At 44.8% G+C, this 13,364-nt stretch overlaps 1 protein-coding gene and 1 non-coding gene across 5 annotated transcripts in view; both read left to right on the plus strand.

Moving 5' to 3' along the window:
- The window catches only part of Filip1 (filamin A interacting protein 1), a 198,174-nt gene that overhangs the window by 102,439 nt on the left and 82,371 nt on the right, over positions 1 to 13,364 (plus strand). The window lies entirely within an intron of this gene.
- On the plus strand, positions 11,336 to 11,467 carry LOC129672904 (small nucleolar RNA SNORA17). The gene has a single exon (XR_008719583.1). It is a non-coding gene; the product is annotated as a small nucleolar RNA SNORA17 (small nucleolar RNA).

Below are 13,364 nucleotides of genomic sequence, written 5' to 3' on the forward strand. Positions count from 1 at the left end.
TGTCTAAATGATATTTATGTCTAAATGTCTAATGTTGGCACAGGTCTTCACTGAATAAGTATTTGTTTAAAGAATGACAAGTGGCCAGGTACTGATGTCCTTCTTCCAACTTCTGGAAGCATAAAGTTTTGTCCTGATATAACTCAACAATAATTTAATGCAGATTCTAGAAAGAGGCTACCTGAAGTGGACAGGGCTCTGACTGAGAGGTGTAGAAATGTTAGGATCAGGAAAAATGTCATGTTGTGATTAGTACTTTTGTGTTTCCTCTAGGAGGGAGGAGAGTGGGCAACAGAGCTAGAGCTTTTCTGAAACCAGCCTTTCTGCTTCGTCTCCTTTCTTTTCTTTGTAACCCTCAGCCTCAGTGTTCTACTGTGTCATAGGAGACATAGCAAGTAGAATATCATATTGTGAGGAACCAAAGTGGTTTCCCGGAGCATTTTCAAGTCTGTTCTTTCATTTGAGCTCGGTAAAATGGAGGAATCATTATACATGTTTTATAAGTGAAGAAGCTGAGGTTACGTGCTGTGGTCTGGTGTGTCTAGATCTCATCTCAGGCTTCCTGGCTCTTGGTCTGCCCACCCATACCAACTTTTTCTAGTTGCCATGAGCCAGGACCATCCCAGTAAGTCTTTGTTTTGAAGGATTCAGAAAACAGTTTAATTTTTTTTTTTTTAATTTTTGAGCTTAAGACTATTTTTTTTTTTTTTTTTTTTCAAGGACATCAAGGATAGGATGACGAGAATGGAGTTACTGGTTTTCTTTCTCTTAGTTTTTGTTAGCTTTCAGAAGCCTCCGGCAGAATACTGCATGAAGTGAAACCTTTTTTGAGGTTACAGATGCTGTTAGTAACAGAGAGGGAATTTGCAGTCTACTCTGAGCTAGTGTGGCTACTATGTTCCTGCTCCCAGATGTACGTGTGTGTTCAGATACAGAAGCCTCTGGGTTAAACAGAGACATAAATCAAAGAGAACTAAAGTTTGAAAAACACAAGCACATACAACTGAACAAAATCATATTTAAGCAAAAGAAAAACTTTCCAGAACACAACTGCTAATGAAAATAACATCACCAGTCCTGAAAATGTGGTCATTGTTTTGTCTATTAACATCTATCGGATAGATAGTCTTGAGTGATGACTCCAGCTTTTTAAGCTGTGCCCTGATGGTAGCTGATGACTGAGTTTTGCCCCAGTGATGGTTGGTGACTGAATATGGTGAGAGCAACACTATCTTCTCATCTCGTTTCAGCTATGTTGGCTATTGGGAATCTGTGCCTCCTTTAGACACGTCTTTCTGTAGAAGGCTATTCTATCATGGTGGACTTTATAAGGCCACTCATGTGGCGTTAGGGTCATAGTGGTGCTGCATGTCATTCTAGATTATATAGAATATAACCTCACACTCCAGAGAACCTAAAAAAAGTAGACAGATGTTCCAAAGACTGGTGCTTTCATTTATCTCTTTGAATACAGGATGGTTCCCTTACATCTGTTCCTGGAAAGTTATTAAAAAAAAAAAGTAAAATGTGCACAATATCATTTATTAGGGAGAGGGAGAGAAGTGAAGGTAAAGAGAAATGAAGGGCCTAGTACTTCAGAGTTCTGTGGTAATTTACATCGAAAAGCAAATGATCAGACACGCCCATGCAAAGGCATCTATGTACATATTTGTAAATGGATGTTTTGCAAGGCTCCATTTGTTTAAGAGGAGAGTGATCTTGTATTTGCAGATGTAGAGACCTGTTTGTAGTAGACATTTGTCCTCTATTAGTACCATCACATCAGAGGGGGACATTGTGGCTAATAGTGGGAAGCTGGTCACACTAGCAAGTGTGAATGGGCTGATGAAAATGTGCTGGCAGAAGGGAAAGAATTCTGTCTGAAAGGCTGGTGCTGGGAGAAGAGATGCTTTGGGAAGTAAGTTACTGTTATCTCAGGACTGTAGGGATGGCTCAACATTCATGGAGCAATTAGCGTATTGTTTCTCAGCCCTCTATTGGCCACCAGTGTGTCTGTGGGCCGGCTGTACATGACTCCAATGCCCTTATTCTAGAGATGACCTCCCAAAGTTCTGTATAATTTTGGGACTGTAATGCACACTACAGATGCCTTACAAGTCCATTTCCTGTATATCACAAGCAGTTATGCCCCTGACTCAAGGAGGGTCAGCCCTCTAGTCATAGATGGTACAGATTAAAACTCCTTGTCGTACGTACAGTCCAGCATCCTTGCCCATCTTATCACTTGCATTCTGGGAATGTTCACATTTGGGTTTGGGGATCTTTATGTTTACCCTTATCTCCAGAATTTCCTCCGTGTAATTTCATATGTAAACCCACAAAACAAAGACAATGTGTGGAAAGATACTTTTCAAGGAAAAAAAAAAAGAGAGAAGAATTCCTTTTTTTATCAGGTGATATGGTGAGATTAGAGCCCAAAGTTTGGTGTGTTGCATATATTAAAAGTGGGACCAGTAGAGATGTCATATTCTGGGTACTATGCAAGTCTGGGGGTTTGTATTCACTACTCAATGGCTGATGTTCAATAAAGTGGTATAACTATGAAGCCTGGGGGGGGGGCGGTGAAAATCACATTGGTGGGTCGAAGGAAGTAGGGTGAGGAGGATGGGGTTTATGGGGGGATACAAAGTGAATAAAGCGTAACTAATAAAAGTAAAAAAAAAAAAGAAATATGGGCTTACAACATTAAGGGGAACAAGACAAAGACAAAGCCTGTTAGAGAAGAGCGTCTTTCAGATTTTTCACTGCCACCCCTCAGAGGTTACAAGCTTGTCATCTCAGCACGAGGAGCCGCCAGTGTTGCTGGCACCAAGGTCGCTAGGCTGGTTTCTGTTATGACAGTTCTGTCCTTGATGGTTTCCAGTAACACACGCTTTCTAATAAATTGGAACATTTTTATTTTCTGGGTGAAAATCTTGTTACATATTTCCCAGACTGAACTGAAAGTAATGAAACCGTACACCCAGACCATTGTTTGGGCACCATGATTCATTTCTCCTGTTATTTGTTCTAAAATAGCACTTTTAAGAATCTAGTCAACTTGTCTGTACTAAGACCAGCAAAACTTCAAAGGAAGCAGCACCCTCTTCATAAAACCACAATACAAAAGACTTGGCAAAAGCACGTTCTCATAAAGTAAGTCAAAACCAAGGCATGAATAAATTATTTTTCTTCTCTCAAAAAAAAAGTATTTTATATTATAAATTCCCTTGGTGTATCTTTTTCAGGGGAGAAATCCCTCAAATTGGATCTCATTATTTCTCCCTTTGTTGTTATGTTTCGTTCTTTTCTCCCTGTATATATAGAAACACAGAAAAAAAATAGATAACACAATTAGATACTATATCAGAATTCTGTTGGCTTTGGTGTTCTGCCATCTGTGTCACACAGTCACTGACACACTGAGAAATCAGTCCCCAACCCGAGGCGACTGGAAGAAGGTGATGTACCTCAAACGTGGTTTACGGAGCAATAAAGTATGCGTAAGGACTTCAGCTCCCTCTACTCCGCCCTTTTGGAATATCTAGCCTTTTTCTTTAATATCGGTCACTAGTTCATCTCCTACTTCTCCATCTCCTGAGCGAAGCTTATTCTCTGCACTCCTTCCTCACCAGGGCAGTTCATTCATCCTTAGAACTTTACTTAACAACCACTTAAGTATCAGTGGTTGATGTACAGTGTTGGAAGTGCCTGAGGGACAGTGGTATGCAAGAGGTTCAAACACCCAGCTTGCTCCAAACTTAAGACCCTCCTTATCTCAGCCCAAGGTGTCAGAAAGCTCAGAGGTCCACCAGTCAAACAGGAGGAGAGCTCTGCTTGGGCGGTGCTGGAGCTCTCCTTGGCTTTATGAACTGAATTGCTGCAAATGCTTTCCAGAATGATCCCAGCAATTCTGAGCCTATTGTCAGTGGGGAGATGAAGGAAGGGAAGTTGAAGAAATAGAGTGGTTTCTCTCAGAATAAGAATTTAGGAAAAAAAAAATGGTTGAGTTATTTAAATCTGAAATACATACTCCCACTTAATGTTTGGAGGAAGGGCTTTCCCTCTTCGCTAAGCATTAACCATGTCTCATACAACTAAGGGCTTTAGAATACACATATTAACCTCTTTATTTGAAATCAGCATGTTACTTTTCTCTACTTTGAGCTTTCTTTAAGAGACATAAACATGCTACTTGAATGCTAAATCCCACAGAGAAATTTGGTAGAATTCCAAAGTTTTCTAATTGGTCCTTGAATGGTGACTCTAGGCCTCTGTTCAGTCCGTTGATGTATGAAGGGGGATTTCCTTCTTTTTAGTGTGGTTGTCGTTACTAAAATTGGCTAATAAAGTTGCTTGGACAAGTCTGAATGTGGAAAAGCAGAGAAAGGATAGTAGCTAGAGGGGAAAAATGTCAGGGGAGGCTTTCAATGACTAAAGGACTTTACTTTATTGATAAGTTAGGAGGTTACAGGACCAGAAAGAGCAGTGCCAAGGACAAAGGCAGAGAAAGGATTGTTGATGACAGAATCTTGGAGGAGACAGAAGAAAGGGAATCAAAGTCATGACTTGGGAGTTGACCTTGATCTTGAAATGGAGGAAAATCCTCTATCTTCCGAGTGGCAAGAGAATGAAAGGTTTCTAAAAGGTTTCTGTCTCAGAGGAAGGCAGTTGAAACAGCTCCCTGACAGGCTTGCCTTTCTCATTCAAGTAAAGTGATATCCGTCCCACTGAGGGTTGATAGGGCCCAATCAGTGGTCCTGAGGAAGATCCTGTACATCAGGGAGGCTGAGAACCACTGTGTTAGTAAGGAAGATTGTCATGGGTAATGTGGTCACTTACAAGTAGATTTCTGAGCTGTGCAGGAGATGAGACTGCATTTGCAGTAGTAATTGGTCTTTTTAAAAGGAGACACAGTTCGTGGTGTTGAACTTAGGGTTGAAGTTGTGTGTGTGGCTACAGTGAAAAGACAGAAGAACAGGAAAGTAGAGCTCTTGGCTGAGGAATACCCAGCAAGGAAAAGCTGTTGGGTTGGGAGAGTGGGCCAACAGAGAATGATCAAGAAAGGGCCGCAAAGACTGGAGATCAGCTTCTTTGCACATAAGTTTTGATGTGACACTGACATAATGAACAGAAAGTATTGACTGTGGTCCTGGAAGCAGCAGTGAAGGTACTTGGAGTTAATGGTGTGAAAGGATGGTGAAGTTAGGGTGTTGACTAAGCCTCCCATTGAGTGTTGAAACCCAGGATGAAGGCAGACTTGGAATGGAGAACAAATCTGTATCATTGGTCAAATACGAGAGCTGAGGATCAGGAGGTCAGCAGATGACTTCCCAGACAACTTCTGCCAAAGTATTCCTCTTGGTTATGTCATTCTGTTGCTTAAGAATTTGTATGACAGCCTTAGAGCTTATTAGCTTGAAACAGAAATTGCTCAGGCTGGTTGGAACTATCTACTGGTTGTTAACTATCTACTCCTTAGCTAGGAAAGGTCACTCTTAGTGTTCCTTTAAATAACCATTCCTGTCCAAGTAGTCACGCTGTACACTTCCCCAGCCCTGACCCACAGCCAACCGTACAAACTCAAATACCATCACCACAGGGAATCGATTCCAAAGGGAATCGATCTTCTGTTTCTCTCACACTGAGAATATTTGCAAGACAAAACTTGGTCTTTTGGGAAATTGTGCTATTTTCTCCTGCAGAATTGTTTTTTAAATCAGTTTTTGTCTTTAGGGACCACCAAGGGCTTACCTCTGTTAAATCTTTTATAATCTCCTTTTCTCCAGCACTTACCTTCGTTCTGCTCTGAAATCCTGTGTGGTTTTGTTAACGTGTGAATCATAGCGTCCCATCTGTACACATTCTGCATGTGCCTTATAGGCTTGTATTCTGTTGCCAAAAAAACCCTCCAAAAAACAACAAACCAAAACAAACAAACAAAAACCCAAAAACTTTAAAGGAGGGGCCAGAAAGATGCTGGGCATATATCATCATTGTTAGTGTATTGGTGATTGATAATCTCAAACTGTTCTAATATTTAGTCAGCTTATGGAACATTCATAACATCAGTTTCAGTGTGTTTGTATGTACACGTTTATATGTGAACATGGATAAGTGTCTGTGTGTTGTGTGTGCACACATATATGTGTTCATGCCATGGAAGAACTTTACCAACAGAGCTGTCTTCTGCAGCCCAAGACTGATGTTTTAATGTCTTCAAAAACATTTGAATTATATAAAGTTTAAGCATCGTATACAAAATTACATTCTTATTCCATTGCTGGTAATGGCCATAAATATTTGCAATGATATTTCTACCACATACACCATAACTCCAGGGTTGTTTGGGGTTGTTTTGTTTGTTTGCTCGGCTGGTTGTTTTGCTGTTGGTCCTGATCATCTTTCTTTGGAGGGGGACAGTCTTTAATTAGGTGTATGCGTTCACGTGCAAGCAGATGAGCACAGGTGCCTGAGGCCTTGTATCCCATGGAGCTGGAGTGACAGGCCGTTGTGAGCTGCCTTATGCCATGAGATGCTGAGAAATTAGTTCAGGTCCCCTGCAGCATTATGCACTATTGACTGTTGATCCATTTCTCCTCCACACCTTCATATCTTTAAAAAGAGCTGTCATAGTCCGCTGAACACGAGGTTAATCAACTCAGACCAAATCACTTAGCACAGCCGGGCACAACAGGCTCATCTCTGGGGGGTGCAATTTACCACCTTTCTCTTTGGCCATAGCTTTTCTTCGCCTAAATGAGGTCCATTTGTCACGAAGCGTGGCCTCCTATAGAAGCTCTGTGCTTCTGAAGTGCTGGATTTCAGTTACCCTTCCTGGCTTTTTAACTCAGTGACTCACCTGCTCTTAATCTGCTTCATCTTTCGAATCTCAGTCTGAGGTCACCTTGAGTAAGGCATCCAATGAAATTTCACACCGATGACATGACTGACATGATCAGGGTGCTGGGACTGGCATGTCTTTGCTAAGTTCAGGAGGCAGAAAGGCAGGCTGCTTTCTGACTAAAATCAAGAGCAGATGTGACCTTTTGTTGGCTACAATACCTCAGAATCTCGTGGCAGTATTGTCCAAATTTTTGACAAAACTATCTACTGTCTGATTTTCACTGTCTGAGGCAGAATATGTTTGGGTTCCTAATAGAATCAGAGTCTGCAGTGAGGACAGTATATTCACTAGCAGCACAGGACAGAACTTTGGCCCTATTGTGAAGTGTGGGGGAAAATATGTTGATAAGGAAAATCTCCCTCAAAATATTGTTGGCATTTGGTGGGATCTGGACAAGAAAAAGTACTCTGTAGGGAGACTCAGCTAAAGATGGAGCCACCTCCTTCCTTTTGTGACCTGCCTTTCTATCAGTGAAAGTGATCTCAGCCAGCCCAGTGAACTAACGCTGCCCAAATATCCAATTATCTATGTAAACACCCTTCCCCCCAGTTATTTGCTGTCTATGTGCATTTGCTGTATGGAGTCAATTTTAAGTAAAATCAGGGTGCGTGCAGGTTGTTGGAAGGAACGTATTAAACAGATTGGGAGCCTAACAGACTCTAGGGGAGACATCAAGTACACATTTGCTGTTGCGGGGTATCCACTAGAGAAGGCTGGCCAGTAAAGAGCCTTTATTGGATGGCCTGCAACTACACTGTGTATGTGGGATCTCAGTGCAGCCTTTCTAAGAGTGAACCTTTAACCACAGAAGCCATATTCTGGTTGACGTACTTCAGTTAACGAGAACAGTTAGCCAGAAGCAGAACTACGGAAGGCAAAAAGCCAGGTGAGTACATGTAGGACTTTCTTAGAACTGTGGACTTCGATGGATCAGGTCTTTATGTATGTACTGAGTCTCACAGCTTGAACGGCACTTCCGTCGTGTTTTCAGCTGGGCTAAGGATTGGGCCCCTGCCACACTGCAGCTTCGGCAAGAGCTGGACATGTGCTGCTCACTGGAACTTTTGATGAAGAAAGGAATGTTTGACACTTTCTCCTGCATGTATGGTACTCACTGGCCACTTGTGGTTGTATAGTTCCTTGAAATGTGGCTAAATTAGGCTGAGAAGTGAGAGGGCCTGGTTAAATATTCATTTTCTTGCCAGACAGAACAGGCCTAAGAGTTGCAGGGAGGAAAAACACACACACACACACACACACAGAAAAAAGGGTAACCAACCAGAAACAGCCGAGACGAATCAGGCCTGGGGAAGATAAGGTTGCTTAGATACTGATCTGAGAAGTCTCTAACCCCTGATCAGAGTCACGTAGCTTTCATGGGCACCAGCCAACCCCAATCGAGGTTAAACAGCCACAGTAGAAATTCCCCTCTCTCGTTCTAAAGGGGGCATTCAGTTTCCCTTGGGGCCGATGCCCTGGTGTGAGGGTGGTAGCCCCAGCATGCTGGACTTCTGCAGAATAAACACCCTTTTGTTGTTTGCATGCTCCTTGAGTTTGGGGTGGTTCTTCCAGCGTCTTCTGGACCCCAACAGGAGTTGTATTTCGACTTTTGTTTATGCTAATTTAAAAAGTATGTTGTCTTATTGTTTTTTATACTGTGTGAATTTACACGTCTGTGTGTGGGTTTGTGCACATGAGTGCAGTGCCTGTGGAGGCCAGGAGAGGGCATCGGTTGCCCTGGAGCTAGAGTTGTAAGCTGCCTGGGGTGAGTGTGGTAATTGAACTAAGATCCTCTGGAAAAACAGATGTGCTTTCGACCTGTGAGTCGTCTCTCTAGCTCCTATTTCTAATTAATCTGACTTATAGATAGTGACCACTGGGTTGGAAACTGTGAATATAGAGAAAAACACATAGCCATGCCTGAAGAGAACAGGGATGGTGGCATTGCATCCATCCTTGGCAGGCCCTTAGACTATACTGAGCCTGGGTGGAGAGGAAAGTTCTGGCTAGAGAGGAAACGGAGTCTTGGGTACAGAGCAGGAAGTGATGTGCCATGGATTCAAGAGAGGGGAGAACTTCAGAAGACATTCACAGATTCCAGTGCTGCTTCAGAGCTGAGGAAATGTCTTAGTTTTCTTTCCAGTTGCTGTGGTTTAAAAAAAAAAATTACCCTGACAAATATGGGCATAATGGCACATGTCTTTACTCCCAGTACTTGGGAGGCAGGGGACAAGAGGATCACTAAGAGTTAAAGTCCAGCCTAGTCTACGTGAGTTATGAGACAGTCAGATACGTACACTGAGACCCTGTCTCAAGCAAATACATAAAACTGATGGTCATGTTCCCGCTGGAGAAATGAGCTAATTATAGTATATAAATGCAGTTTTATTGGGGGCAGCTCTCAGGCAGGTTCATAAGTCACCACACAGAGGGAGACAGAAAAACAAAAGGAGGGGGTAAGTGCAGATAGGAGAGGAGAGAGGAAAAGCAGAGAGAGGGGGAAACCAACATATCTGGATTATATAGGAAAACCTAGTCCTTGGGCTAGAAAGTTCAGGGTAGAGGGTGAGTTGTGCCATCTGTGCCCTGCTACAGGGATGCCAGGAGAACCTGGAGGCCAGGTCTGCTTTGGTATGTAACATAGGCACCTCCTATGCGAAATATGTTAGTCCAGCTATTGAGTATGACTTTTTGGTTTGCTAGGTTCACAGCAGATGGCTGGTGTCCCAGTGAGCTTGGGAGAGCGGCTCTTTGGGGATGTTTATCACAAAGCAAAGATGGTGCTTGTATCTCAGCTACAATAGGGACAGGGCAAAGTGTATTCTTTTGTTTTTAAAAGAGTAGACTGAGGGCGGCCTAGATGTTAGGGTTGGCCTTTTCCTCTCCTAATGCCTAGTCTGGCTCCTGAGGTTTTTGTTCCCCACAGGGGATGTGACTGAGTTAGGATGTTGTCTCCTTAGATTCTTTCCAAACCTCAATCTCTGCTCATTGCCTCCTTCCTTTCCCCTTCACCCTTCACTGAAAGCAAAAGATCCCTTTCGGTCAAGGTTAATTAGGTTGACTTGATAATTCCACCTTCATTTATGTCCCTTTTCACCTCCCACCCATCCCCATACTGTTCTGTCCATGGGCATGCTGGCTCTCCATGCTGGTGAGGCATGTGTGTGTGTGTGCGCGTGTCTATGTGGGGAGGGGCAGGGGCAACCACTCTCTTTATAAAGAAGCTACATTCATGAAAGAACCTGTGCTGGTGTAGACATTGACTTTTCTCTGTCCTCAGGTAGAATTTAGACACAATATTTAAGGTCCCCTTTTTTCCCTAATACTCTCCTGACTAAATGCTTTCTGCTCTTTTGTCTCTTCAGCCTACCCAGCTCTCTATTTCCTCATTTAAGTATGTTTGTCGCCATCTTTTTCTGTACCTCATTTCTGACAAGACTTCTACTGTTCCTGTTAAGGGATACTGTAAACTGCAGACTCCTCAAGGATAGGCCTTGTGGGTAAAGCTCGTCACACCATTAGGTTAATATAAGATTTTTTTTTCTTTTTAAAGTGGACCCTTACGTTTTTCTAAAAGCCAGTGTGTTAACTGAAGAGGTTTGGCTCTGGCAGAACTCACAGTAGTGACCAGGAGGAGACTCCACGGAAGTACCTGGTCATGTCATTACTCTGGCTTCCCTTCTATGCATTCACAGTGCCTACACTGTAGCGCTTTGGGTAACACTTTTCCTTGACTGTATTTGGTCACTGTCAGTGGCAGAGCCGTCTCTTAACCAGGAACCAGGTGGGCTCCTGCCCTGCAGGTATCTCCACCATGGTGTCTTGACTGCCGAGTGGCAGTCATAGGTTACCTAGGACTTCCTTTACGGTGCCCCAGCACAGCCAGATGCAGCAGCACACGCCTGTAATCCCAGCACTCGGGGAGGCAGAGGCCAGCCTGGTCTACAAACCAAATCCAGGACAGCCAACGCTTGTTACACAGAGAAACCCTGTCTTGAGGAAACAAAACAAAAAGACTCCGAGGAGCCTCTTCTGTGTGAAAGCACATAGTTGAGGGAGATAAGGGAGAGGTAAGAGGGAGGTCCATTACGCTTGTGTTTACTTTGGTGTAGGTCTCTGTATTACAACAAACGAATGACGTGAGAAATAGCAAAGGAACAAAATAAGCCTAGTATGTGTAATGTTCATTTGTGCTTCTTTCGCTGCCTGGTGTGGCAGGATCTTCATTGTTTAATCATCACCGTTTCCTCCTGGGCGCACTGAGGAGTGGACAGGCTCAGAAGCTTAAGCAGGCTTGCCCAAGGGCGTGTCTTTGTAAGGCATACCGTGTCTGATGGACTCCTAAGCCTTCTTTTCCTCCACAGCACTTCCCTAAAGACTGGGGCATCGTGCTCCTTTTAAAAATGCCTTTTAAAAATTCTACCTTGTCCTGCCCCTAGAGGTGTTGCAGGTGTGGCTGCTGTGTGTCACACATGCGAGTCAGTGGGTGACAGGAGAGAGGCCATGTCTAAGTTCAGTGTCGGGACATGTGAACAGCTGAATGATTAGTAGCCTGGCGCTCCCTGACGAAAGCGAGTCTGAGGTGACCACCAGTTCAGCGCCAGGGAGTTCAGTGCCAGGGAGCCCAAGCCTGCGAGGACCACCAGTCCAGCACCATGCAAGCCTGGGTGGGCTCCCAGAGCCGGGAGTGAGCCGGAGACTAGAAGAACCCCACCTGAGACTGTGTGCGGGCCCAGGACAGACGACTCCAAGCGAGGAGTTAGCCAAAGATGAGCATCTGTCCATTGCAGTGCAGGCCTGGGGAGGCAGACCATGCCTGAGATGACCCCTACCTGGTGCCATAATGCATGAGCAGGACATAGCACTCCTAAGACCACTCCTGAGACCCCACTTGCTGAAATGGGAGAGAAACAGAAGGATGCAGGCAAAATGAAGAGAGGCAGACCAGGAGGCTTGAGGGTAGTGAGGGACAGCCTGATGTGAGTAGCCTGTGCTGCCACCAGGGGCCATGTCTGGGTCAGTGGCCCTGAAGCAGCAGGGGTCTATTACTACCAAAGTCCAGGCTGAGGTCTGGGCTGCTGCCCTGACATGTGTTGATGTCTGAGGGTTGTGAAGAACAGGTCCCACCCCGGGCATTGTTGTAGAGCTGGCCCTGGCGACATGAGAGCACAAGAGAGATGACCCTGCTTCTAGCCGTTTGCAGTACTCTGAAAAGCTGGCCTGTACCTCGCCCAGGAATCACAGTGGAGCTGGCTCTGGTTTCGGGATTTGCGGGTGTGCCAGCCTCGAGGCTGTGAATGTAGGAAAGCCTGCCTTGAATCTTGTCAGCTGTGCAGTGGTACTGCCAGGAAAGGATACCCTCCTCCTTTCTCTCTTCTCTACCTATGGTAGGTGGGAGAGCTGGCCCTGCACCTTGCCTGGGCAGCACAGTAGAGCTAGCCCTGATAGTGTGAGAGCAGATGAGCCAACCCTGAGGCATGAGAGCCCGAGAGCTGGCTCTTCCCCTTGCTGGCAGTGGCATTGGATTGGCCAGCCAGGACAGGGCAAGAGAGCTCATCCTGGTGGTGTGGTGGTATGAGGGAGGGAAAGCGGCAGGCTGACCAGCTCAGATACCTCTCAGGCCCAGGTCCAGGGCTTAGATTTGGCCCACCCCAACATCTACCCCATTGATGAACTGCTAGAATATGTGAAAGAGCCGACGTTGGGGTGCCCTGCCCCCACACATATTGTATCAACTAGCTATGAAGGTGTGCCCCTGTATACTCTATTGTTAATTGTTGTGTTGGTAGCACCAGGTGCTGGCAGGATATATGGTCATTCCTATAGCCCACAAGACCTGCTTTCTCTATGTAAATGTTGCTTCCTGCCCAAAAAGGTGCTTCTCTGAGAGTCTCAAGTTAAAAGCCAGCTGCCGTCGGGGGAGGTCACATAGCCCTCAATCTGACCAAAAGGTGGCGTTAAGAGATGGATGGGGTGTGGTCCTGCTGCTGATTGGTTCAGAGTGAGTAAACTGAGGAACCTCACCCACTATGCTAATAGAGGTTTTGTAGGAGAAAGGAGTGTGGCTTTTGATAAATCAAGAGCTGCTAGCTGGTAGCTGGAACTGGCCTGAAGCAGAACAAGAGCAGGGCAGAAAAGGAGTCTAGATGTGTAGCTGAGGGTCTGCCCCAGAAACAGGCTGAGGGCCCTATACTCTACAGATATCTCCATGCCTTTATTATCAAACCCCTGGTGGGACTCCCAACAACAGATAATCCAAGAGGATCCCAGTGAGGTTCCAGTATTGACAGAGTAGCAGAAGCCAGAGGCCTCCTACCAGACCAACCATTCATTGCAATGAACATTTGCAAGCAAAGAAGTGTGGACGTGTGGATGAAAGGGTAGGCTGGGGGCACACTGTGACACACTACAGCTTCAGAAAAGAGATTGTTTTTTCTCTGTTGGGGAGGGTTGCAAG

The sequence above is a fragment of the Psammomys obesus genome, unplaced genomic scaffold (genome assembly GCF_907164565.1).
Source record: "Psammomys obesus unplaced genomic scaffold, mPsaObe1.curated_primary_1811, whole genome shotgun sequence".
In the NCBI taxonomy this organism is placed as follows: Eukaryota; Metazoa; Chordata; class Mammalia; order Rodentia; family Muridae; genus Psammomys; species Psammomys obesus.